This window comes from Schistocerca gregaria, unplaced genomic scaffold, assembly GCF_023897955.1.
Source record: "Schistocerca gregaria isolate iqSchGreg1 unplaced genomic scaffold, iqSchGreg1.2 ptg000077l, whole genome shotgun sequence".
Classification (NCBI taxonomy): domain Eukaryota; kingdom Metazoa; phylum Arthropoda; class Insecta; order Orthoptera; family Acrididae; genus Schistocerca; species Schistocerca gregaria.
The window spans coordinates 170,622-193,423 of NW_026061710.1; the positions used below are offsets into that span (position 1 = coordinate 170,622).

Sequence of the window (22,802 nt, forward strand, 5' to 3'; positions counted from 1 at the left end):
ACTGACGACCAAGTATAACTTATATACGACTCATCTCGAAACGCTCACACCCCTGAGGAATTGTGTTTTCGTTCTACACAGCCGCTGCCCCTTGCTGTTTCCCACCCATTCGTTACATTCAACCTCTTACGAGACCGACCAAATATAGACTGGGAAACAAGACCACACATTTTGTGCATTCGGAATCGAAGGCGGGGCGTCCCTCGCCGCATTTGCTACGATGGTCATTTGATACTTCTGTAGAAGCGGCGGCGCCGCCGCCGCCGACGACGACGACCGCGAGTGGCTCTGAGATATGTGAAAAATACATCTATAAAATATAATTCAGACTGCCTCGTCCCACATTATGCTGTACCGCTTTGGCAAATTCTTTATCTGCGCTATTCGCCTTAATCACATCTGAGAGTAATTCTTAATAAAACGCCTGTCGCTAATTGTTCGTCGTCCCAGATACTGTTTGCTATACGGCCACGACGCACAACTGATTTCCAAAATTCGTCTGCCTCCTGTGAGGATCGAACTCACGACCCCTGGTTTACTAGACCAGCGCTCCGCCACTTTTATTTTTTTTATTTTTATTTTTTTGCAGGCTGTGTGTACTATGTCCCTCTTGTTGTAAGCACTAGACAATCAGAACAGCTACAGGGCGGAGTAATTCACATCCTCAGCGGTAATTGCACAGTCACAAAGGCAGAGCAATTCCATAGGCGTCAGCTTCAAAAAGATCGCATGCCGATACCCGGGTTCGAACTAGGGACCTTTAGATCTTCAGCCTAACGCTCTCCCAACTGAGCTTTTTTTTTTTTTTTATCAACAACTAAAACACTCTTCTTTGCTTGTCTCTGATTGCTTCTGGAGAAGTATAGAAAAAAAATAGCTCCGTTGCTAACAGGAGAATTGTCCTCATTTTCCGGAGTACTGGAGTATGCGAGTGGCGGGGGTGGGAACCAGGACGCGTGACAGAAGCAGTGGGGCCTCTTCGCGGCACCACTGGTGTCCTGCGGCCCGGGCTCACCCACTTACACTCACATGTCTCACCCTATACCCATTCTATTAAATGTTAATTTAAGCATATTGCCGAATATGTTGCCATGATTAGGATATCCGCAGGTTTTTGCGAATTCGATGTCCATAAACAGCTTGAATTCTAAGTGATCGTCACCACCAAGTTTATTAAAAACATAGCTGGAATAAGTGCCCAGCAACCACATAACTACATTATTTTTCGACGGCGGATAAAATCGCACGTCGGGTCGAGACAACATAGTTGAAGGTATGTTGGTGGTTGTGGTCCTCGTAATAATGGCTAGTTTTTCTCTCAGCCAACCCCAATTTCGTGCACGTTCTCCGCAGGTATAACGGTGCATAACGGTATCCACCAGTTGACGGCTATGGCACAGAGTTGTATCACTGAGTCCGATTTTATGTAGCCTCTCACTTGTACTAATCACTTCATTGATTGCTTTGTACCATGCAGTTCGAGCGGCTGAAGTAAGGATCCTGGAACTGACATTACGCCACACTATATTCCAGTTGATGCCACTGCACTTCGTAACAATTGGATTTGGTCCTTCATGTTGTCGCCAGTATGCCAATATTGCTGTAGCTGCTAAATGTCGAGAATTTAAGCTCTTGACTGATGTTGCTGCATGCAAGGAAATAGTCGCGGATGTATTTGAGCTTGTAACTGATGGTCTGAATGTTCAGCGGGTGGTCAAGACTTTGCGGCCTGACAGCATAGAATAATTGCGCCGTAATGCCCGAAGGGCAGTTGGTAAGGATAGAGACCGTCCTTGTGACATAGAGAGCCGCTGCCTTTTTCTTGATGTCGACTAAGCCCATCCCTCCGTTCAGGGGGTGGAGTGTAGCAGTTTTGGCAGATACACGAAAAATTTCCACGCGCTAAATAAAATTTGTTATCGTCGACATAATATTTCTAGCAATGACAGCAGGGAGCGGCAGAAGCTGCGCCATGTAGTAGGCTTTTGATAAGATACAGGCATTGATAAGTTGAATGCGATCAAATTGGTTGAGGCTGCGATGGTAATTATCAATTAGGGCTCCATTTATTTTACGTGCTACATCTCGCCAGTTAGCCGCTATCATCTGTAGAGAGGACGCCGTCAACATGATCCCCAGAGCCTTGTGTTCTCTGACTTGTTTAGCATAATCAACACGCAAATGCTGGAGGCCACAGAGGTTCAGAAATTTGCTTTTGTGTTCATTTAACTGCACCCCTGACACCAGACAGTATTTCCGAAGTTCAGCCTCTAATACCGTGACATCATCGACATCGCGAATCACCACACCCACATCGTCGGCATAAGCTCCGATTACACTTTTTACCCCAGAAATTGTAATCCCAGTGAGTTTCGTCTACAACTGTTGTAACAGAGGTTCAAGGAAAAGTACAAAAAGCAACATAGACAGAGGGATCCCTTGTGGAACCCCTCGATTTTGTCCCCGATGATGTGCCAATATTGCTTGTAAAATTCAATTGGTAAACCATCAGGGTCCGGCGATTTCCCAATCGGCGAACTGCAGACAACCCCCAAAACATCTTTATTACTGAAGGCCAACGAGATAGAGTCATTGTCTTCCCTAGTTACGGTAGATGAAATGGCACTAAACAGTCCATCATAGCAGTCATCGTGTAGAGTCACTGATGCGTAGGTGTTGACAAAATAGTCGTGCAGTGCTGTGACACTCTCTCGTTGTGTGTCAACCGTTGTTCCATCCTCGAGTTTCAGGGCGCCAATAAAAGTCCGCCTCCTGTTCCTTGTATGTTTGACGAGGTGGTACAGAGCCGCTGCTTCATCATCTCTGACCGACGTCACTTTAGATTTTATCTTAAGGCCGTCCAGTTGGCTCCTCTTCAGACAGATTAATTTTGCCTTTATTTTCCGAATGTCGTCAATTCTGGTGGCCGTCGCGTCTGCACGATCGTACAGGTCCCGTAAGATTGTGTAATAAAATTCCATCGTCTTTTTGATTTCCGCCGCCCTTTCAATTCCGAATGACATGATAACTTTTCGCAGTTTCGGCTTTGCCTGCGGAGTCCACCACTCTATAGTGCTGCGAAACTTGTGAGTAGCGCGCAAGCACTGCTCCCAAGCACGACGCACCCCCTCCTCCAGCTCAACATCCGATAACAAAGACACATTCAGGTTCCATTGATCTTTATACCATCGCGTGGGTTGGGGAAGTAATTTCAAGCACGCGATGACACCACTGTGATAGGAGAAACTGGAGGGGATCGTCTCTACTTTTAATAAATCATTCTCGATAACATCGGAAACATAAATCCGGTCGATTCTGCTACAGGAATTTGCGACGATGTGAGTGAAGCGTACCAATGTGGGGTACCTAATTTCCCACGCATCTTTAAGTTTGAGGTCGGTCACGAGGCGCTTTAATTCAGACGAATAATTAAAAGTTGGGGACTGATCTTTCCTGGATAAGACACAATTAAAATCACCACCAATGATAATGTGTCGGGGATTTTTCCGAAAGAAAAAAAGTAGCTCGTTCCGCTCTATAGGTATTACCAGAAGGTGCGTACAAGTTGATGATGGTGACGCCGAAAACGGTGATCCCGATCCTTCTACCCGATTCCAATTTGTCGATCTGAGTAACTGGAATCCCTTCTCTAATTAAGACTGCGGTGCCCACGGTCGTTTCCAGGGAAAAATTTGCAATGCCGACAAACCCAGGAAGAGTAAATTGTGGCATCGACACCTCCTGCAAAAGTGGTATATCAGTACCGGGCTCATATAGATATTGTTTTAATGCATGCAGTTTCACTTCTGATCTGATTTTATTAATATTGAGGGTCGTGATCGTATAGGCCTGTGACATAATAACAGGACGTCTGAGAGAAGGAGGGATCAACTGCCGTTAATTGCCCACATCTCCATGCCATTCCATGTGAGCAGCGGCCGCGGAATTCCTGTCTGGAACGTCACTGAGTTGATCTCTTGCATCTTTGTTTTTACTCTTTTTCCGGACAGCATTAACATTGGGTGGTACTCGGATCCTGTGACGGACACTCTGCAGCACCGCTGCAGTCGGAGGTGTGGGAGGGTCTTGGGTGATGTCAATCGTCTCTCCCGACACATCTTGCGCCGGGAGCGCATGCGCCGAAACCGCTGGCGAGCGATCAGCTGAGCCACCACTTTCACTATCAGCTTGTTTGGCAACACTCGCTGCCCGAAGTTGTTTGTTGTCACTGACAGTCCCAGGCTGCTGTGTTTGTATACCGTCGCGGAGTTGCTGACATTCATGTTGTTCTGAGGCTAGGGTCGGAGCAGTTGCCACGTGTTGTGTACCGTCCGCTCCCGGAGACATTGTTTGTATACCATCACGGCGAGCCGCGATGTGAGTACTTCCAGTAGATACGTGAGCCACATCTACTTGTTGACCTTCCTGAGTGTGCTGTTGCGGAAGTTCTGAGACATGAGCCTGTGGTAACTGAACGGCGTCGACGGAAGTATCGACGCTTGAAATTGCGGTAGAAGAATCGTCCAAAATCGCTGCACCGGTTATAACTTTAGTATCCGAAGCGATCCCCCGTACGACAGATTCCGCGGTCTCGTGCGCACTGAAGGTTTTATCATCAGAGTCACGGCTGTCACAAGTTCAACGCCTCTTATTAGTCGTGGCATCGACCTTCGTGGGTGGCTTAGCACCATTGTCTCTCCTAACCAGAGCTGGAAACTCTTCAGGGCGAAATTCTTTTAGCTCTTCCGAAGGTACGGCAGAACTAGGGACCTCACCCTCTACGATAGGGTTATCCGAAACTACATCAGCCAACGTAAGACTTTTACGCTTCTGTAGCGAATTTTTTAGCACAAACATTCGCCTGGGACAGTCATGACGCAGGTGACCACTCTCATTACATATATGGCATGTGGGAGTTTGGCCACTGTAAGTAACATGAGCCCTATAGTCACAAACGGTAACATGCGAGGGTATATTCTGCTTTATATGCATTTCTACTGATCGGACGCCACTGTAACATTGTAACCTGTGCTGGTTTGACCACCGTTCGTTACGAATCTGCTTGATATCCCCGAATTTGGACAGAACTTCCTTCAGATAACAATTTTCTACTTCAAGGGGTAGGTTAAAGATACGCACATTGGTATACTCCACATCGGCATTGGAAATGAGCACAGTACTTACAGACTCGTCCCGGTGTCGAAAAACAGCTCTCCCTCCGTGTTTCGTCAGAATCTTTTCCAGTAATACAGGATTCAGCAATTTTACAAAGAAGCAATATTGCTCGGTATCATAATACGCCGTGTGCACTTGATCAGAGGTAATTCCAATGACATCCACAACCCAATCTGGTATTTCCAAGGAACTAGGCTGCACAGAACGGGTAGACTTGTCAAATTCAAATCAGAGTGTACACTTTCTAGGAAATAACCTGGACATTGCAAAACGATAACTAGCAAAGGAACCGCTAGAAGAACACAAGAATGAAAATCAAACTCAAGAACAATATACACTAAATAAAAACACTTCACGATAAAGAGAAAACTTAAGTTGTTATCACGACTTGTAAACACGTGGCGGAGTGGAGCACTTTACACGTCCGATCAGCACGGTGTCACAGGCGCGACTTCCACTGAGCTAAAGAGGCGCGGCCTAGCGGTTCTTTTGTGTACTTCGTCCTTACGGTCGTCTCGATCATCAGTCTTCAGCTGACAACACTTCATATCACCGACTTATATTTGCAGCTTTGGCGAACCATTACTGCTTGGCTACACATCTGACACGTAACCGATGTACTCTCTAACCAACACCAAATGCATTTCAGAAAATGTCTTTCTCACATGTCTACAAAATCACCTTCACCTTCAAATACAGTTTCCTTGCGACTGACGGAGACCTAGGCAAAGTTTAAAGTTGCTATTTCCATTACATCACGTTCATCAGAAAAACGGTTATTTACATCTGCAGCGGAACAAAATTCCGTTTCGCCCAGTGTGGGGCTCGAACCCACGACCCTGAAATTAAGAGTCTCATGCTCTAGCGACTGACCTAGCCGGGCTGCCTCGGTAAATATGTGCCGGGCAGCACGTCACACAGTACTCGTTTGGGTTGGGTGGTCCCATACAGAATCTCTCCATGTTGCCTAATGTTTTCCTAACGTCACACTCGTCACGTACTTCACTTTTATTTCATAATCATTTCTGAGAGGTAAAGGAATTGAATGAAAACCTGCAGAGCTAGTGGCGTCAAAATTAACACACATACTTGATGTGGCTCATAAGCCGAACGAGTTACTTTCCGACGTTGTTTTAGATGTGCAAGTGCCAGTCAAAACTCGCGGCGACGGAACTCTGCCGACCATTTCGTTAGTTAACACCGGTCTTGTTGTGTGTGTTTCAAGCTCAAGAGCATCTCCAAGCAGTAAATGGTCAACAGCAACATTCAGACGGTTTTTGTACAGCACAATTGCTACACTAAAACGGTATGTTTCTTTTTCAGAACTGGAAAAAAACGACCGTGACAGGATTTGAACCTGCAATCTTTGGATCCGAAGACCGCCGCCTTATCCATTTTTATTATTAATATTATTTTTCTTCTGCTTACGAGATGAAGCTTGAAAATCTTGCCAATCGAATCCTTCAATATGGTTGTAACTTGGGAGTCGGTCAACATGATATATTATTCGCCTTATAGATGGTCCGCCTTTTTGCAGTGAATATCTGCTGAACGTTCTGTAACATGAAATTCAATCAGTTGACCTGTTAGTTTCTTTATTTTACGTCACAGTTTTGAGCAGGTAGTTGGCGAAGTGATCCTTGTAGTTTTGTGTTTTCATTAGCAGATGGTGCTGAGTTGTAAGATAGACCCAGAAGTCTTCTTTACTCTTTTCTTCTTTTGTAAATAAGTAGTGTACTGTAGCGGATTTTACCCAGTTTAGTGCGTTCCTTCTCGTCCGTGGGTACGGAGTATCATCCGGCGTTAGAATGGCAGCAGGCGTTATATATCTGGGAGATGTTCTGCTGATGAGCGCCAACTTGTTCGTAATATATGCCCATATATCTTTTACTTTGTCGCACACAAATCTGTGTTCATCAGTATCTATTAAATTACACGTGATGCATAAAGGTGATTCTGCGAGGTGTATGTTATGTAGTTTGGAGTTAGTGGCCAATTTTCTGTTAACTGCGAAATACCAAGTGGCATGCATTGTTGACGGCTAGTGTGGACAATGGATGTTCACCCAGATTACCTTCCAGTCGTAAAAATTGTATTTGTCTTCGACGTTATTTGGCTTCTTATCTTTCATGAGTTCCTGGTACACGCGTTTCACTGCCGTCATTGCTTGTACGGGGATCCTTGTCTGTGCATAACTGTACTCCAATAAAAACCGTTTTAAATGATAAAGTCCGTTTGGAATATGTTGCACCGTGATGGGTGGACTGAGGTTGGCCGGAGCTATCTCAGTAAGCAGGTGAGCAGCGAGACTATCAGCTGAGTGTTTCCACTGGTGGAAAGTTTTTGATATGTATAAAGCTTGCGCCTTCTTTCCAACATCGACAAGCTTTAAGCCACCATTTTTTGTGGCCAGCGTTAAGGTGTCAAACTGAACTTTAAAAATGTGACGATGGCTGACAAACTGTCCTAATGCTGACATAATTCGTTTTGCAGTGAGTGCAGACATTGGTAAAATTTGAGCGATATAATTGAGTTTTGAGGTGAGATATACATTTGCGACCGTGACTTTCTGAATTTCATTTAGTTTTCGTACACTGTGTTCCCGTATGCCTTCACGAATAGTCTGTAGAAGCTTTCTATAGTTGGTTGCAATTGTGTGCCGGATACTACGCTGAAAATCAATTCCAAGACACTTGAAGATCTTCAGCTGACGTAGTTGCCTGTGAGGGCGCGATCCTAGGCCGCGGCCAATATTGAATATTCCAGACTTTGTTCAGTTTAGTTGTGCAGCGGACGCTTGCTCATATTGCCTGACTGTCTGTAGTGCGGTTTCCACTTCAGTTCTATTTATGATAAGGAAACCGACATCGTCTGCATACGCCTTGCACACAACTCGGGATCCATGTATGACGATGCCCTGTAAACTTTTCGTCAGGGTAGCTAACAAAGGCTCAATGGCAATCGCAAAAAGCGCCATGGACATTGGGCAGCCCTGCCTGACGGAAATGACTATCTCTATTGCTCTCGTAGGCTGGCCATTGATGATGATTCTGGATGAATTAGTCGCTACCATCTGTTGTATAATGGCAACGAACCCAGGTGGAAAACCCATCGCAGACATGGTACGAAAGAGATACTGGTGGTTTACCCTGTCAAAGGCTTTGTCGAAATCTAAGGACATGATGGAACATTTCAGTTTACAGACTTCCGCAATGGAGATTAAATCACGGTAGTCGCATAAAGTCTGTTGAATTTTCCGATCCTTGCCCACGCTGGTCTGGTAAGGTCCAATGATGCTGGTCATCGTGGATTTCAGCCTTTGGGCCAATAGTCTCGCAAAGATTTAATAGTCGCTGTTGAGCAGCGTTATCGGTCTTAGATTTTTTACGTTGGCACCGCCTGAGTTTTTTTTAATTAGAACGATTGCGCCTTCACAGAAGCTGGTGGGGATCACGTTGTTGTGGTCTAGAAGTTCGTTACACATGCAAGTGATCTTCGCCTTTATGGTGTTCCAGAATTTTTGATAGAATTCGGCGGGAATTCCGTCAGGTCCGGGGGATTTATTCTTAGCACTTTCCCAGATGACATATTCCACGTCGTCTTCGGTTGCCACGGCTAATAGCTGTTCCGCGTTCGCGAGACTGACTCTGTTGTGCAAATTATTCAAAAGATCGTCCCGCACTTGCACGTTAATTTCTATTTTTGACATCAAGGTGGTGAAGTAGTTTAGCACCGCCGCCTTAATCTCATTGTGCTTAGTCAGCGTTGCGCCATCCTCAGCAGTTAACTCCGTCAGAATTTTACGGGATCCTTTCCTACTTTCTTGGATCATATGGTAGACTGAGGTGAGTTCTTGGTGTGCAGTAGTCTGGACCCGCGACCTGACTTTATAGCCTTCTAGCTGCGTCCTCCTTAGGGTTAGGATTTTGGCCTGGATTTTCTTAATTCGTTTACATTGCTCGACGGCCGAAGTGCCGAGCGCATACAGTTCCCGCAGACAATGAAAATAGAAATGGATCGTCCTGTGAAGCCAAAAGCTCTTTTCCCGTGCGTAGTTCATGAAACACCACCTAATTTTAGGTTTGGCGCACCTGAGCCACCAATCAATGGCTGTATTGTAAGAGGCAAATCTCTGTTCACATTCTCGCCAGGTTTGGAGGAAGGCTTCTTGACACGCCGAGTCTTGAAGATGTGAAATATTTAATTTCCACAGGCCCCTGTATCGATACGTTCGTTGTCGGTCTAGAGTGATAGTACAGATGTATGCAGCATGATCTGAGAACGCCACTGGCCATACTTCTGACTGCAGAATGTTATTCCTCAAATTAGGTGTGACATAAATTCGATCGAGACGGCTTGCCGAATGGGTCGTAATATGGGTAAACCCAGGTGCAGCCCCATGCTTGAGCTCCCAAGAGTCAATTAAGCGTAAGTCTCGTACAATTCGTTCCAGTTCAAGTGATCTGTTAAGATTGGGAGTCTGGTCCTTTGCACTGATGACACAGTTAAAGTCACCTCCGAAGATAACATTGTCGTGGCGGACGCCAAAGATTGGAACTATTTCTCCTTTAAAAAAATCTGCTCTTTGACGTCTATTACTGGAACCGGATGGGGCATATACATTAATTAGTCTGTTTTTATAAAAAGTGCCCGCAATGCCCCTACTGTTCGGCAATTCTGTGACGTCAGTGATAATAATACCTTCCTTGGCAATAAAAGCTGTACCTAGTTCACAACCGGCTCCAGGATTAGTAATCACATTATAACCTGGTATGCAATCAAGTCCGACCTCTGTTATTTCTTGGACAAATAAAATGTCTACATCAGCTGCATATAAAAAGTCCTTTAAATGTTGTAATTTACAAGCGCTACGTATCTTATTAATATTTAGAGTAGCAAGTCGATAGGCCTGTGGCTGAATTGTGGGTGACTAAACAGAAGCAATGCCTAAAACCCGTCCAATATCAATCATAAATAGCGCTGGAAAAGCAAACCACGTCGAAAATGCACTGTGCAAGCAATTTAAAAACATCTATGGACAGTCACTGTAAAGGCAGAATTAAAAATATTCTCCGTTTGAAAATGGATGTCGCGAGTTCTTTTTGCACAGTAGTTTCTGTCGAGGCGTTACCTTTCTCATTAACATCGTCGTCCTTGGGGACCGAAGTTATGGCTGTCACCGTTTCTGAAGTATCCATACTGTCTACTTCGACATTGGATTCTGTATCGTCTGCCCAACTAGTTGGCTGTGGGCCTGTCGAGGTGGTTATTGACGCTTCAACAGGATAGAGGTCGATCATGTGGTTATCACGGTCGGCTCGAAGTGTAGCTGACTGTTCGGGGTTCAGAGGTAGAGCATCTGAGACATTGTCAAGGACTGATGGTAAACTAGCTGAGGGATGATCATGGTTTGTGCTATCAGATGCTTTTGCACTGATTTGTTCACCGATCTGTTTAGCCTTTTCGCGCAGAACCGGTGCAATCAGTTCGGCACCCTGGCGGGCAACTCTCCGTTTTTTAGTTTTTCTGGGAGATGCACACTTTTGTGGGCTTTTATCATCACCTGCTTGAGATTGCCCCCGTGGAGTAGCATAGGCCGGTGGAGACGCAGCCGTTTGCAACGCAGATGCCCGTTCTTCGGTGACTACGATAGACGTCGATATTTCTACTGGTTTAGGTTGACTCTGATCAGGCGTTTCAGCAGTCTCTATTCGTCTCACAGTCGCAGGCAGTTCAGTGGTTTCACTAACTTCTGGGACCGTGGGTATAGCCGAAAGCACACGCGCCACGGCCACATACGTTACAGACAGTGTTGTCATTCAGGGGGGCGTGGCAGCCCCGCCGATAGACAGCTGCGCCACTCGCCTCTGCATGCATTCGGCTTGCACGTGACCTGTCGAGTTGCATGCTGCACATGTTCGAGGCTGGTCATCGTACATTACTATCGCACGATACACGCAAACGTGAACATAAGACGGGATGTAATTCTGCAGCTCGATTCTTATTTGCCGCACCCCGTTAAGAACTGGGAATTTATGTGCACTAGACCAGCGTTCCGCAATATTGCTTATGATTTTACCGCAAGGACAAAGCACTGCGTTTATCTGTTCACTGGTTATTTCAAATGGAAGTTCAAAAATTCGAACGGTTCGTATTCCTAGGCCGGCATGCGAAATAACAACTTCTCCCACATTTCCATCGCTATGTTTAAACGTTAGGATACCACCACAAGATGCAACAATTTTCTCGCACATGTCGGATCTCGCTAATTTAACGAAAACGGTGCTACTGACAATCGAAAGATGTCCTGGCGACTGACAGAGACGTAGGCAAAGTTTAAAGTTGCTATTTCCATTACATCACGTTAATCAGAAAAACGGTAATTTACATCTGCAGCGGAACAAAATTCCGTTCCATCCAGCTTGGGGCTCGAACCCATGACCCTGAAATTAAGAGTCTCATGCTGTACCGACTGAGCTAGCCGGGCTGCCTCGGTGAATACCTACCGGGTAGCACGTCACACAGTAATCGTTTGGGTTGGGTGGTCCCATACAGAATCTCTCCATGCTGCCTAATGTTTTCCTAACGTCACACTCGTCACGTACTTCACTTTTATGTCATAATCATTTCTGAGAGGTAAAGAAATTGCATGACAGCATGCAGAGCTAGTGGCGTACAAATTAACACACATACTTTATGTGACTCAAAAGCCGAACGAGTTACTTTCTCGTCGTTGTTTTAGATGTGCAAGTGCCAGTCACAACTCGCGGTGTCGGCACTCTGCCGACCATTTCGCTAGTTAACACCGGTCTTGTTGTGTGTGTTTCAAGCTCAAGAGCATCTCCAAGCAGAAAATGGTCAACAGCAACATTCAGACGGTTTCGTACTGCTCAATTGCTACATTAAAACGGTATGTTTCTTTTTCAGAACTGGAAAAACACGACCGTGACAGCATTAGAACCTGTAATCTTCAGATCCGAAGTCCGACGCCTTATCCATTAGGCCACACGGTCACTGACGACCAAGTATAACTTGTATACTACTCATCTCGAAACGCTCACACCCCTGAGGATTTGTGTTTTCGTTCTACACAGCTGCTACCCCTTGCTCTTTCCCACCCATTCGTTACATTTAACCTCTTACGAGACCGACCAAATATAGACTGGGAAACAAGACCACAAACTTTGTGCATTCGGAATCGAAGGCAGGGCGTCCCTAGCCGCATTTGCTACGATGGCCATTTGCTACTTCTGCAGAAGCGGCGGCGGCGACGACCGACGACCGACGACCGACGACGACGACGACGACGACGACCGCGAGAGGCTCTGAGATATGTGAGAAATACATCTATAAAATGTAATTCAGACTGCCTCGTCCCACCTTATGCTGCACCGCTTTGGCAAATGCTTTATCTGCGCCATTCGCCTTAATCACATCTGAGAGTAATTCTTAATAAAACGCCTGTCGCTAACTGTTATTCATCACAGATACTGTTTGCTATACGGCCACGTTGCGCAACTCATTTCCAAAATTCGTCTTCCTCCTGTTAGGATGGAACTCACGACCCTAGTTTACTAGACCAGTGCTCTACCACTTTTTTTTTTTTTTTTTGCCGTCAATTGAGGCCGCGAACCATATTTTACGTAGTTTTCTGCAAGCGTCAGCAGAGCGCCAGTCGAGCTAAGTCGGGACAAGTCGCATAAGAGGAGCAACAAAATGTGCATTTCCGGTACCGGGAATCGAACCCGGGCCTCCTGGGTGAGAGCCAGGAATCTTAGCCACTTTTTTTTTATTCGCCTTAATCACATCTGAGAGTAATTCTTAATAAAACGCCTGTCGCTAATTGTTCGTCATCACAGATACTGTTTGCTATACGCCCACGATGCGCAACTGATTTCCAAAATTCGTCTTCCTCCTGTGAGAATGGAACCCATGACCCCTGGTTTACTAGACCAGTGCTCTACCACTTTTTTTTTTTTAATACTGGGTGAGAGCCAGGTATCCTAGCCACTTTTTTTTTATGACCCCTGGTTTACAAGACCAGTGCTCTGCCCCGTTTTTTTTCTTTTTTTTACCATTATTTTGTGTCGTTTTCGTCTGCCATTGTTTAAAAGTTAGGGGTGACAATCAGATTCAGGCCTACGGAAACAAAGCGGGCAGGGGTCGAAACCCGATGCCTGGCCACGATGATTCCACCGTCCTGTTTCCGAATGGCACCTGTACAACGGCGTCGTACTTTCCCCTACTGTCTCGGTTCTTGGTCTTACGTTTGTTTCTCTTGTTCGCCCTAAAGGTCCACGTAAACTTCAGTCCAGGTGTAGAGAAGAATTTTACATAAAGGCGGCAAAACCAGCTACAGTATAAAAGAAATCTGCTCACACAGGCGACCTTAGCCAACACCCTCCCTTTCAAATGTCAGGCTAAGCATATTTGCAAAATTTTTACGGAGTCCTGGCAAGCGCAGTCGGTTCCAGTAAGCAGTAACGATGTACTGCCGAAACGTTAGGTGTTCTTCCTCTTCATGACAACTATTGACAAAATGTACGAAGTGTCCAAGCAACCATATAACGGTATTGAGCTTCGTTCACGGATAAAAGGAAGATTCGGGCCGTACGATGATGTCAATGGTATAAGCGGTTTCAGCAGTCCTAGTGACAAAAGCCAGTTGTTTCCTGAGCCAAAGCCAATTAGCAAGGTGCCCACTGCAGGTGAATCGATGCTCAAGTGTGTCCAGGAGACCACACCGAGTGCAGTTGTCCGTGTCGGAAAGACCAATACGGTGCAGTCGTACGTTGGTGGGGACCAAACCATTAACTACCCTATACCACGTGGACGCCACAGCCATAGAGTGGATCGGCAGACTAACATTCTTCCAGACGTTCCTCCAGGACACTGATGGAGACGCCAGTTCGATTGGATTGGGACCAGCCAGCCCCTCACAACGGGCAATCAAGCTCTTGGTCGTTGGCACCGGTCGTCGCAAGAAGACGTCACCGAGGTAACTAACCGCAATATAAAATTCCCGGACGTGTTTCAACTTAAAATTGAGGCGACCGACGTCGGCAGGTGGAGCAAGGCTCTTCGGACGCAGAACAGTAAAAAGTCTGGATGTAATTGAAGTCACTTCTTGCGTAACAATTAGAGTCGTACGGTGGACGTACAAGGCAGATGTCTTGCGAGTAATGTCAGTGAGGCCCAAGCCTCCGGAGATACGCGGTTTCGTCATAACCTCGTAACGCAACTTGAATAGATGACCCTTCCATATAAACCTGCTAGATAATTGGCGCAACCTTTTCGCCACCATAATGGGAAGTGGGAACAGCTGAGCAACATAATAGGCTTTACATAACACGTATGTGTCTAAAATTCTGACTTTTTGCAAAATGGTAGCAGAGCGCTGCTCATGGACCATCAGAGCCCCCTGTATCTTCTCGGTGACAGATTTCCAATTAAGAGCCGCCATTTTTATTGGACACCGATCAATGGTAATCCCCAATGACGTATGGCGATCGACAAAAGTGGCCCAAGGGACACCAGCATCGCGAAACCCTCGAATATCAAGGAACTTACATTTACCCTGATTGAGACGCCCTCCAGAGACACAACAGTATGCATCAACTGCCCCTTTCAACAATGTGATATCATCACGTTGACGGAGGAGAACAACGACATCGTCCGCGTACGCCTTAACAGTGAGCTTCCCACCAGAGAGGGTCATACCCTGAAGCTTGAAAGCAAGAGTCCGAAGCAGCAGTTCCAGGGACAATATGAATAGAGACATAGAGAGCGGACTACCCTGAGGTACCCCTCGGCGGATAGCAATGGGCGGCGTCAGCTGCCCATTGACTGACACCCGAGCAGTTATTCCCCTATACAAATTGCCGAGAACACCACGTGATGAAGCGTTAAAACCTATTGTATCTAAAACACGATCTAAAAACACATGACTGACGTGATCAAAAGCCTTATAAAAATCGAGGAAAGCAAAGGCACAATGAACATTTGTAACCGCCGCAACCGAGACAACATCCCGATATTCGGCTACTGGGGTCACAATAGATCTACAAGGAAAACAACATTGATGTGCACCAATCACACGCCGAAGCAGAGAAGACAATCGACTATTTAACGCTCTAGCAGCTGTCTTGTAATCAAAGTTCAGCAATGTGAGCGGACGAAGATTGGCAGCAGATAAACGACCAGTGGACTTCGGAATTAAAACAATTTTCCCTACTTTAAAATCGGCTGGCACATCCATCCCCCTGACAATGTAATTTAAAATCTGAGTGAAAGTGCCACCCAAAAGAGGCCAAAAACGGAGATAAAATTCTTTAGGCAGGCCGTCTGGACCCGGCGATTTACCGGACGGAGAGCAAGCAATAAAATCAAAAACATCATCTACCTGGAACTCCCGGAGAAAGTCGCCGTTCGCGTCAGGCGAGATCGTCGCAGGAAGATCCTCAAGAACATCATCAGAAAGTGACGCACCAGAATCATCGGCAGAATAGAGACTAGCGTAATACTGATGAAGAGCACGAGTCACTTCCTCCTGTGCAATAAGCTGTTGTCCATCACCCACCATAAGAGAAGAGATGAAGGAGCGACGACGTCGAGTCTGATGCCGCAGCAGGTGGTACAAAGAAGTCAGTTCACCTTCAACAAGAGAGTGAGTTTTCGACATTACTCGCAGACCATCCAATTGTCGTCGTTTGAGGGTCAAGAGCTTGGCTTTAATACGACGAACATCATGGATCCGCAGAGGAGAAGGACCCGCCGCGTCATACAGTTCACGCAGGACACAGTAGTAAAATTCATACGTGTTCTTAAAATCACGCGCCCTTGCGGCACAGTAAAAAATCAAAGACTGACGAATCTTGGGCTTGGCAAACGCAGTCCACCAAACGAGCAAGGAGGGGTAACGCGGGACAGAGCGAAGACATCGCTCCCACACGGCACTTACAACTTCATCAATGGCACTGTCGGCAAGGTGGGAAACATTTAACATCCACTGGGAACGAGAAAGTTTTGCTGGTTGGTGACTAAGATTTACAGTTGCAGTAAAAGCACAATGGTCAGAAAAACTAGTAGGAATAACATCGACAGAAAGTAGGTTATCACATAAAAAATCAGAGAAGTAGAATCTGTCGAGTCTACTGCATGAGGACGCGGTAAAAAACGTAAATTTCACCAGGGTGGGATATTTGTGTTCCCAAACATCACGCAGGTGCATCGTACGAACCAAGTCATGTAGATCTCGGCAATAATTAAAAGTCGGGGACTCGTCTTCAGGGCGTAAAACACAATTAAAATCGCCTCCGAGCAGGAGACTCCGAGGACTCTTGCGCAAAAGATAAATAAGCTCTTCCTTATAAAAGCGCAATCGAGCCACAGTGCGACCCGAACCAGAGGGGGCATACAAAACAACTAGGCAGATATCAAAAAGACGACAACCAATCCCACGGCCAGAGTCAAGGAATTCAATGTCGGTAACAGGAATACCTTCTCGAAAGAAAAGAGCAGTTCCTGTTGAATTTTCCGGTGCGACATTAAAAACAGTTGAAATCCAGGTAGAGAGAGATCAGAAAACAATACTTCCTGCAAAAATACTACGTCCGCACAGGAGTCGTAGAGAAACTGCCGTAAAGAGGCAATGCGAACGAGAGACTCAATACGGTTAACATTTAAGGTAATAAAGGTGTATGCTTGAACCATGGAGAGAAAAGCGAGAGAAGAAACCACCTACACCGACGCATCAACATCACAGTCCATATCAGGGGAGACGGAGGCATCCGAGGGAGGGGGACTGCTACCCCCTTCCACGGATCCCTTACGTTTCGGTTTTTTACGAACAGCATTGACGTTCGGCTGAACGCGCAACTTGCGTCGGCTGACGGGCAAGGAAGCGGCAGCCCCCGGTGACGTGGGAGGGTCAAGTTCTGTATCCGACACCACCCGCGCCGGTCCACAGTCAGGGTCCGGCGTCGCGGGGGAAACATCCGACGAAACGGACTGGTCTACACCAATACTAGCTTCCGGCAAACATGGACTACACGGAGGTGAAACGTGAGCAGGAAGCTCCGAAGCTGCTAAGTTGGAAGGAAGCGGAGCAGCTCCGCTGGCAGAGGTGTGGGGCAGCGAAGCAGGAAGTTATTGCGACTCAACTTGTTGTGACAACGAAGTCGGTTCGGAAGGCGGCGCCAACAGGCCCGACCGACGAGCCGACTCGAGAGAAGCCGCGTCGGAAGCCGGAGGGGCGTCAGCAGCCGCTACTGGAACAGCTACTTCAGGGGAACAGGGAGCATCTACACTACTCTGTGGCTCGGAGGATGTCGGTCTCTCGGAGTGGGTCATCTCGGGGAGATCCTCATCCGTACTATTTCCATCTTGTGCGCGACGCCGTTTATTATTCAAAAGCGGCACACCCACCTGAGGAACAGACTGAACAACATCAGATTTTGCACGCAAAGGAGGAAATTCTGTGTCAGGGGCGTGCAAAACCTGCGGCTGGGCGCTACTACCACTGGACTGTTCGACACCAAGAGCAGAACCACCGGCAACGAGGTCAGCGACCGTTAACTTGCGACGCTGTTCGAGAGAATTTTTTAACACAAAAAAACCTCCGCGGACAGTTGGTACGCACGTGGCCACTCTCATTACACAAAAAACAGGTGCCAACCTGACCACTATATGTTACATGGACACGATATCCACCGATCTGCAGGTGCGAGGGAATATTCTGCTTCACGTGCATTTCGACGGAACGAATGCCACTGTAACACTGCAGGCGATGTTGGCTGGATCAGCGTTCAAGGCGAATACTCTTAACATCACCATACTTGAGTAAACACTCCTTAAGATACACATTATCAACCTCCGGCGGAAGGTTGTAAGCACGAATACTGGTGTACGTAATGGAAGCATTTGAAAGCAGTACGGTACTGACAGAACCATCCCGATGCCGAAAGAGAACCTGATGACCAAATTTGGAAATAATTTTATCAACCTGAAGGGGGTCCATAAATTTAACATAGAGTTCTGTATCAAAATAGGCAGTGTGCACCTGATCGGAATGAATGCCAAAGGTATCTACTAACCAATCATGAATCTCAAGGGAACTAGGTTCCACATGGCGGGTGGCCTTGTCAAAAGCAAAACTAACTGTAGCCTGACGAGGAATAACCTGAGACGACATTTTCAAAAACTACGCGGTCTAAACCGCTACACAAAAAAACACTGAAATACACACAGAAAGTAACACAAAGAACGAAACAACGACGGAGAAAAACTCACAAAAGGTACAACACTACACATAACCCAACGATATCCCACTATACGTAACGCTACGGCGGAGCGGAAGACTAGGCACGTCCACACTGCACGACGTCTGAAGCGGAACTGTCACTGAGCTAAAGAGGAGCGGTCTAGCGGTACTCTTGCGTACTTCGTCCTTGCGGTCGTCTGGATCATCAGACTTCAGCTGACAACACTTCATATTACCGACTAATATTTGTAGCTATGGCGACCCATTACTGCTTGGCTACACATCTGACACGTAAACGATGTGCTCTCCAAACAACAACACTTGCATTTCAGAACTTGTCTTTCACACATGTCTACAAAATCATCTTCACCTTCAAATACAGTTTCCTTGCGACTGACAGAGACGTAGGCAAAGTTTAAAGTTTCTATTTCCATTACATCACGTTAATCAGAAAAACGGCAATTTACATCTGCAGCGGAACAAAATTCCGCTCCGACCAGCGTGGGGCTCGAACCTACGACCCTGGGATTAAGAGTCTCATGCTGTACCGACTGAAATAGCCGGTTCCCTCGGTGAATTCCTGGCTGGTAGCACGTCACATAGTACTCGTTTGGGTTGGGTGGTCCCATACTGAATCTCTCCATGCTGCCTAATATTTTCCTAACGTCACACTCGTCACGTACTTCACTTTTATTTCATAATCATTTCTGAGAGGTAAAGGAATTGCATGACATCCTGCAGAGCTAGTGGCGTCAAAATTAACACTCATACTTGATGTTACTCAAAGGGCGAACGAGTTACTGTCTGACGTTGTTTTAGATGTGCAAGTGCCAGTGAAAATTCGCGGTGACGGCACTCTGCCAACCATTTCGCTAGTTAACACCGGTCTTGTTGTGTGTGTTTCAAGCTCAAGAGCATCTCCAAGCAGAAAATGGTCAACAGCAACATTCAGACGGTTTCGTACTGCTCAATTGCTACATAAAAACGGTATGTTTCTTTTTCAGAACTGATAAAACACGAGCGTGACAGCATTCGAACCTGTAATCTTCAGCTCCGAAGTCCGACGCCTTATCCACTAGGCCACACGGTCACTGACGACCAATGCCAACTTGTATATGACTCATCTCGAAACGCTCACACCCCTGATGATTTGTGTTTTCGTTCTAGACAGCCGCTGCCCCTTGCTATTTCCCACCCATTCGTTACATTCAACCTCTTACGTGACCGACCAAATATAGACTGGGAAACAAGACCACACACTTTGTGCATACTGAATCGAAGGCAGGGCGTCCCCCGCCGCATTTGCTACGATGGCCATTTGCTACTTCTGCAGAAGCGACGGCGACGACGACAACGACGACGACGACGACGACGACCGCGAGAGGCTCTGACATATGTGAGAAATACATCTATAAAATGTAATTCAGACTGCCTTGTCCCACCTTATGCTGTACCGCTTTGGCAAAGGCTTTATCTGAACCATTCGCCTTAATCACATCTGAGAGTAATTCTTAATAAAAGGCATGTCGCTAATTGTTCGTCATCACAGATACTGTTTGCTATACGGCCACGACGCGTAACTGATTTCCAAAATTCGACTTCCTCCTTTGAGAACGGAACTTACGACCCTTTGTTTACTAGACCAGTGCTCTACCACTGAGCTAAAGAGGCGCGGCCTAGCAGTGCTTTTGCGTACTTGGTCCTTACGGTCGTCTGCATCATCAGACTTCCTCTGACAACACTTCATATTACCGACTAATATTTGCAGCTATGGCGACCCATTACTGCTTGGCTACACATCTGACACGTAACCGATGTCCTCTCCAAACAACAACACTTGCATTTCAGAACATGTCTTTCACACATGTCTACAAAATCACCTTCACCTTCAAATACAGTTTCCTTGCGACTGACAGAGACGTAGGCAAAGTTTAAAGTTGCTATTTCCATTACATCACGTTAATCAGAAAAACGGTAATTTACATCTGCAGCGGAACAAAATTCCGTTTCGCCCAGCGTGGGGCTCGAACCCACGACCCTGAGATTAAGAGTCTCATGCCCTACCGACCTTTTTTTCCAACTTTTTTTTGTTTAAGTTAAAGAGTGTTCGGTTATAAGTAGGTGGAGACAAGGCGGGCAGGGGTCGGAACTCGAGGCCTGGCCGCAATGTCTCCCCCGTCCCGTCCCTGAATCACTCCCTCAAACAAGCTTTGTTATTTATGGTTGTTTTATTTTATTATTTTTATTATTTTTTTTTCTTCTCCAGGAACAGGGTAAATGAACAAAAGATCTTTATTGGTACAAACTTAAATACAAGAAAAATGCCATCCTTCCGGTGAAAATAACACAAGACATGATATTCGTATAAGGTGAGCAAGTTTCTTTTTAGTATGAACAAGGTGTAGGGAAAAAAAACCTAATAATACTGATGGAAGCTAAGAGGTGTAAAGCAATTTATAGTGGAGTGAGGGAAAAGCCAGTGTTTATCTGGTGTAGTGCATAAAAGAAAGGAGGCGTGTGTCCATGCGCCTACTCCACTATGGGTTACCATGTAGAAAGCAGCGCGAGGGGTCTCAGATGTCAGCAGGGGGGGCGGGAGTGCTGTCGGCGTGTGGTACCATCCAACTGAGCGGGGGTGACGTAAAGATCACGTGTCTGTAATTAGCGAAGAAGGCGCGGTAGCGCGGTCGCTGTTCGACTTCGCTGTGGGCGGTTTGTAAGTACTGCCAGAAATCAAGGCGTGATTTGTCGCCATCATTATACATGTAGGTGATGGTCCATCCCTTGACCCATACAATCGCATGATTTTTAGTGGCGGAGAAATAAGTAATCTCAGGATGGATAAAAGTCCATGGGTCAATCGAATCCGGCGGAACATGGAGGTAACAGGCAACGAACTGTCGGGCAAGTTTCCAGACGTCACTGGTGGCAGCACAAGTCAGTTGATGGACATCGTCATCCATGAGGTGGTACATGGAGCAGAGTGGAGAGTCCTTTAGTCCTATGGCGTGAAGACGATGATTTGTGGCGAATTTTTCATTTGCGACCTGGTACCATGTTGTCCGGACTTTGGAGGGAATAAAAGGCTGGTGGATGTGTCGCCAAACCGTGGGCCACCGCGTGGACGGATGTCGCAGTTCGATATTGTTGCTGGATATGGAACGAAGGAGTGGGGTGTAAAAATCTTTAGGTCGAGGAGAACGCGTGGTCGGTAAGTGTGTGTGAGCATAACTGAAGTCGACGATGAAATCAGAAATGTGCGTCAGATGGTGCTTGATGCGTCCGACTGGTACTAGTGGTGTTATGGTCGCGGGCACAAGAATTTCCAGGAAAGCTGCGCGTAAGGGAGGTGCCCCCGTGCAACTGCTTGTGCATGGTGGACATGTACAAGGACGCCGCGCGGAGTCGCACATTGACAAGACCGAGGCCACCCGCTCGCGGGGGAGGGGTGAGCATGTCGTAGCGGACCTTAAAGAGCGTACCAGGCGTAAGGAAGTATCCGAAGGCAGCCTGGAGGCTACGTCCAATAGTTGATGGCAGCGGGAGGACCTGTGCAATGTGGACCATTCTGGACGCCACATGTTGATTGAGGTATTGGACACGTTGTAAAGAATCGAGTCGTCAGAGAAGATTTTGTCGCACCGTCGTGCGGATGGTTTGAAGAGCACGCCGAAAATTGATGGCAGCGGAGCGGCGCACGGTGGAGGTGAAAATGATACCAAGGTATCGTAGTTTCTGTACACACGGGAGAGGTGATAAGTTGTCGTGTGAGAGGCCGCGTCCAATGGGCATCGCCGCGGATTTAGTCACATTCATGTTACTGCCCGCTGTAGTGCCGTACGTTGATATCAAATCAAGTACATTGTGTGTTTCACTCCGTGAGCGGATCAAGAGGAGGAGGTCGTCCGCATACGCACGACATCGAAAACTGTGCTGTCGCAAAGTGAGACCAGAAAGGTGGCTCGTCAGACTCCCGATGAGTGGCTCCAGGCTGATGGCATAGAGTAGGGTCGAAAGTGGGCAGCCTTGCCATACGGAACTTCGGATCGCCACTGGTCCCGCCACACGGCCATTAACCTGAATCAGCGATTCGGCGGTGCCGTACAGGCGCCGGATTACGTCGATAAAGGCTGGCGGAAAACCCATGCGGTTCATCACGGAGAACAGAAAAGGATGTCGCACTTTGTCGAATGCGCTGTCAAAATCAATGGCAACCACTGCGGCGCGGTGTCTGCACGCCGCTGCCAGTGCAATTAAATCGCGACATTCTCCTGTTGCCGTTTGTACATTAACTGACCCGCCCGGAGTTGTCTGTTCCGGGGATAGAATGCTAGGCAGGACCTTGCGGCATCGCGTTGCCAGGAGG

At 46.8% G+C, this 22,802-nt stretch overlaps 2 non-coding genes across 2 annotated transcripts; both read right to left on the bottom strand.

Annotated features, from left to right (window-relative positions):
• Nucleotides 1–5,985: 5,985 nt before the first annotated feature.
• On the bottom strand, nt 5,986–6,058 carry Trnak-cuu (transfer RNA lysine (anticodon CUU)). Its single transcript has one exon. It is a non-coding gene; the product is annotated as a tRNA-Lys (tRNA).
• A 5,531-nt stretch (nt 6,059–11,589) lies between these two features.
• Trnak-cuu (transfer RNA lysine (anticodon CUU)) lies at nt 11,590–11,662 on the bottom strand. Its single transcript has one exon. It is a non-coding gene; the product is annotated as a tRNA-Lys (tRNA).
• Nucleotides 11,663–22,802: the final 11,140 nt, after the last annotated feature.